At 34.8% G+C, this 5,612-nt stretch overlaps 1 long non-coding RNA gene across 1 annotated transcript; it reads right to left on the reverse strand.

The window, feature by feature from the left end:
* Window positions 1–4,557: 4,557 nt before the first annotated feature.
* LOC110866253 lies at window positions 4,558–5,074 on the reverse strand. The gene is made up of 3 exons (XR_002551266.2): window positions 4,984–5,074; window positions 4,769–4,909; window positions 4,558–4,675 (listed from the first exon to the last, which is right to left on the reverse strand). It is a non-coding gene; the product is annotated as an uncharacterized LOC110866253 (long non-coding RNA).
* Between the last annotated feature and the right edge of the window lie 538 nt (window positions 5,075–5,612).

Here is a 5,612-nt window from a genome sequence, read left to right on the forward strand (position 1 = left end):
TTACATGTAAATGGGTCTACCACTCTAGTTGAACCGTGTTTAATCCCAAACGGGTCAAAATGAAAGTTCATTAAATGTTGCCCAAAGTCTATTTTAGCCTATACAACTTCCACAAATGTTTTGTTTAAGTAATTCAATCTATAATTGTAATTGAAGTTTGAAAAAATGGACAACCCATACTGCAACCTCTTAAAAAAAACATATAGTTAACGTGTTCTTTTCTAGGTTCAATCTTTAGATATTTCTTCCCACAAGCATATAAGCAAGACCAATTAACTATAAAAGTTAAATAGAAGACATGCCCACAAAAGAGTTGATGTCAACCTAGTAACACATTAACCAAATGAAACATCAACCAGCATGTAATTCATATATAATATAATAATTTCTACTGTTTTGGCTTGTTTAGTGATGTGTAGTATGCTGAAATGTTCCCTGTTTTTTGCACCTTTGACAGCTTACGATAAACCCAACCCTGTCTAGGATGTCCTAAACCAAAAAAAAAAAAAAAACATTACATGCTTTGTTATCATATATATTTGTTTTTAGAAGGTAGTATGTATAAAAATATACTTTGAAGAACTTTCAACCAGTCCCCTTTCAGCTAGATATATTGATTTGACCCATTTGGGATCAAATACAACCCAAATTAACCAATTCGTAAGTATATAAATGCCAAAAACAGAATAGAAAGAAAATATCAACATTGAAACTTCATTAAACAACCCGGAGCCATTGTCACCAAGACCATGCAATCAAACAACGGTTGCTAGGTGCTTCCCTTTTGGCCTCACAACATAAGTCCTTCCGAGACAGCATCATTGCACTTTCTAAGGTTGCATGTATTCACCATCATCCTATAATTATTAAAGAAATGAATTAATTTAACAATATTTAATGTGAATGAACGATTTAATAAGTTTCATGCATTAAAAAAACTCACATATCATCATAGTTTCACAACCACTGAACAAAATGTCAAGATTGGTAACAAAATATGCCCAATGAACAAAAGAATTTACCATATAAGATGTTTATGTTTATTACTTGATCCATATTCAAGTATGTGCCGTATCGAAAATCATCCATCAATCTCATCAAAGGATAATTTCGGTTGAATTTCTTAGCTAATGTCAGCATCGAATTTGGAACAACATTACCCATAGGCCGTACCAGCTCAAAAATCATCGATCAATCTCTCATCAAAAGATAACCTACAAACAATCAGTCTAAAAGGTTAAATATAAGGAGCTGCATTTTTCTTTTCACTAAAGATAAACAATATTTACAGTTTAGCAAAACCTTAAACATACAAAACCAAATTCAAAAACACAAATCCATGAATATGATTATAGATCAACAAATAGATGGCCTCAATTTAGTAAGTCATGTGCAGAGAAATTACCTCATAGGCTCGTATTTGATGTGAGAAGCTAAAAGAAGCTAATCAATGAATGTAAGCATATTCAAATGAGATGGACTCATCATTTTCCTTAAACATACACAATCTGCTGTCCTATATGAAGAAACTAATCGGTTCATCATCACTGAAATGATAACTTAAACAAACCGCTAGAAATCAGTCACAACCTAATCACATTTCAAGACACGGACATTAAATTAACACACTACGTAGAAGCCTCTCCCCAAGCGGTGAACCAGCTAAACACCAAAATCCACCCACACCATGATACAACCAGTCCCAACCCCAAGATTCAGCTCCCACCCCACGAAAAGACCACTACCCTGACCTGCTGAATTACTCTCACCAGCCTGTACACTAACCACATCTACAATCCATTAAATTTACCATATCATCTCTTGTTACTGAAGGCTCAGAAGAAATAGGCATGACTGTCAATGAAACTGAATCATAAGCAAACATATTCTTCTCAACTCCGGTCTGCTTAACCAAAGAAAATCATTATGATACAACAATCACAGCTATGCCGCAGTCTATGAACAACTTTATTAGTATGTAAACAGAGATGACTTTTTAAAGATTAATTTTATCTAAAGAAAACACGGATGTGCTATGATGTGTAATTGAGCAATTATCAACAAAACAACTGATGTACGCAACAAACCCATCAGTTTCATATGTTGGTATTAAATACCAACTACACAACATAACTCATTTGAGGCATTCAGTGGAGCAAGTTGTGTGCAGGCAAGAAGAATCAATTTTAACAATTCTAAGTTCAGTTTTCTATAAACTACAACTCAACGGCATCGATTATGAAATTAAAGGAAGATTATAATTTTCATAGCAAGACACATAATTAGAGATAAAAAAAGGTAAAGGTGTGCAAAATTACCATCTGCAAGCATCTGATTAAAGCTTCCTTCCTTGCCTCCTGAGTATTCCTAGAGGAATTGATTCAATGTTACAGTACCACAAAAAGGATGGCACGCAGTTTCACACATAAGTAAGAAAGAAAATACATTTCGACATTTATATCTCATGTGAAAAGACATACATGTTGGTCATTTTCCTCACTTGCATCTGATGAACCGTCACTTCCACTTTAAACGTTGTTTATTTCAACAACTACAGTCAGCAAGGCGCAGTCCAAGATGAAAACAAAGGGTCTTTTTGCATTGCAGCTAAAACCAATTTGACCCATTTGTAAGTAGATGAGAAGAAAATTCTTCCTTTAATAAATGCGGAAATCAATTATACGAGTGACTACAAACCTTTGAGTTTCACCGCCGTCATTCCCTGAACTTGATGCAGCCTTCCCAGTCTGTCCAGTTCTACCATTGTTGTTTCCTGAAGTACCCTTTGACTTTTTATTTGTAGGCCGATCCTTGCTTTCATAGGCCTTTGCTTCTATTTCTACGTTTGGCGGTGCGGTACCTGGGGTCTGTAAGGATAATGATAAGAGCGAAATTTGGTTATATTTACATACCCGGAGGCATATATCTGTGCATGTATGTACACATATATGATACCTATATATAAGAAGCATGTTCTCATTGCTTTTAAGCATGTGTAGAAATGGGCCAGGTTGGAGACCCGCTAAATCATCTCTATTCATTAGTAGCATGCAATCCACCTCATAGTTCCTTCTTTTAACAATTTCAGCTGAATAAAAAGATAACAAAAATTAATATACTTTTTGTTTGGGGATACACACTTTATTTGAACCAGAGGTGAGTTTTTAAACTTCTGTAAAATGACAATTTTACCCCTAAACTAACTGAACTTTTTAACTGAGGTGAGTTTTTTTTTACTGATATGACACGTTTCGAGAATGTCAAGGAGGAACATGGTACAATTTTGAAATTTGGCCTGAAATAATATAAGTGGACAAACCACAGGGAAATAACGATCGAAACACAATGTTTAAATAATAAGCAAGAACTAAAAAAGTTATAAATGTCGCTTTCTTATTTACTCTCCTATGGCATTAGATAACTGCAAACATCACGTGCAGACGGTAGATTCAAAACTTCATCTTCATAGTGTGTTCAGTAACCCTCCTTATAAAATTCTCATCAAATTTTCTCTGAACAACAACACATCATAAGTAAATAAACCATTCTTCACGTATAGTATGCAATAAAAATCTGATATTTTTTAGACTAAGTTAGGCAATGTGATCAAAATGGCAAGAAAAACGGAAAAGTCAGGGACCCAGAGGAGAAAAAAAAACTATTTGGACTAAAATGACAATTTCGACAAAAACTCAGGGACTAAAATGGCAATTTACTCTTTAAATAAAAAACGATATTATTACAATAAAGCGCTTTTGTCCCCTTTTTAGAGTAAAGTACATGGATGGTCCCTATGGTTTACCAAAATTTTGGATTTGGTCCCTAGCTTTCCAAAAGTACATGGATGGTCCCTGTGGTTTGCATTTTGTAACAAATTTAGTCCCCAACCAACAAATTCAAAAGGTTTCAGGATGTCCAAGTTAGGGACTAAACGCCTTATAAAGGCAAACCACAGGGACCATCCATGTGACTTTTGGTAAAGTTGGGGACTGAATGCGTCACAAAGTACAAACCACATGGAGCATCCGTGTACTTTAGGAAAGCTATGGACCAAATCCAAATTTTTGGTCAACCACATGGACCATCTGTGTACTTTACTCCCTTTTTTATAAATGGAACTTTTTAATTACTTGTTGCTGGTCCCAACCCTAATAATGGAGGTTTGTTAGAATAATGGAGGATTGTTAGAATCTTGAGTTTGAATTTCGTTTTGGGCCCCTCTACTCATTACTTTCAACTTATTAAACCGTTCTCTTTTTCCATACATTAATAAATAGGTGGACATTGAAATCAAAATTATTGAAAAGCCACCTCTATAAATAATATTGAAATCAGCAATTATTATATACCTAGAAATTGTCAAAGCTCCGAGAAGGGATATTATCATCGAATTCCTTCATTGTGTCCCACGGCCCATCACCAACTCCAGCTAATACAATTGATAGTGGAAGCTTGCTGTCAAAAAGAGCATTCCACTTCAGCTGGAAGAAACTATAAAAAAACTCAAGATAATAAAAGCTCCCTGTACCTACTCAAGATAATGTTAGAAAAGATATAACAACTGCAAGCTTTAGATGGGGTAAAAGCTCCCTGTACCTACTCAAGACTTCCTCAAATCCATTATAACACCTCTCTTCAGGATAAAAACTGAAAACATCTTGATCGTGTGTGGATGCTGCAATTAAATAAAAGTTGAAAAGATTTTTGCGAACCCGTATATAAGTTAATATAATTATAAAGAAAAAATTACTGCCGTACAAAACCATACCATCTCCAAATCCATAACAGGGGATCAAATTATCTTCATCAAAAGCTGCTAAGGTTTTCCCGATAATGGATATCACCATTTCATAGGGATTTAAATCATCTCCAGTATGATGTAAACTTTTTCTGTGGAAGGATCTTGAACCTATTTACCAAACGTATGGTTAGCATAACCACTTTCGTAAAGTAATTTAAAATTACTGAGGATTATAATTTTACCTGTCCACTCATTGCTCTTGGTGAAGTCAATACCGAGAATGAGGTTAGACGACTCGAGACCTGCACGTGCAAGAGCCTCCGTTACCTGCATAGAAAAAAATTCCTCTGTCAATAAAAATGATAAAATGAATACGTCGAAGGGGTTAGTATAACACTATAATTTATCAAAAGAAAGCATTACAGTTTAACTATTGAACAAAACCCACCGACAACACCATATCATGTACAATGAAAAATCTGTTAGAAATCGATCATAAGAAAATGTGTCGGACATGATATCATGTTCACCACAGAACATGCCAATACTTAATTGTGCATCATCTCAGAATCAACAACCGATTATCCCATTATAAATTTAGGGTTATTCTACTTCGTTTAGATGGTGAAAAATAAATGCAAAATCGAAACAACAACCAGATCTAAAATAAAACACAAATAAGAAATCAAATTAACCTAAAATTGAAATCAAACCTGAGAGTTTTAACGAAGCTGACACTAGGCTCCATTCATGGCTCATTGAACGTCATTTCTTGATTTGACTGGAATCAGGGATCCTCTTGTGTAGCCGCTATTGAAGGGATTGTTGGAGAGCACAGCGGCGTGGAATCAAAACAATCGATTATAGAAAA

This window comes from Helianthus annuus, chromosome 7, assembly GCF_002127325.2.
Source record: "Helianthus annuus cultivar XRQ/B chromosome 7, HanXRQr2.0-SUNRISE, whole genome shotgun sequence".
Classification (NCBI taxonomy): domain Eukaryota; kingdom Viridiplantae; phylum Streptophyta; class Magnoliopsida; order Asterales; family Asteraceae; genus Helianthus; species Helianthus annuus.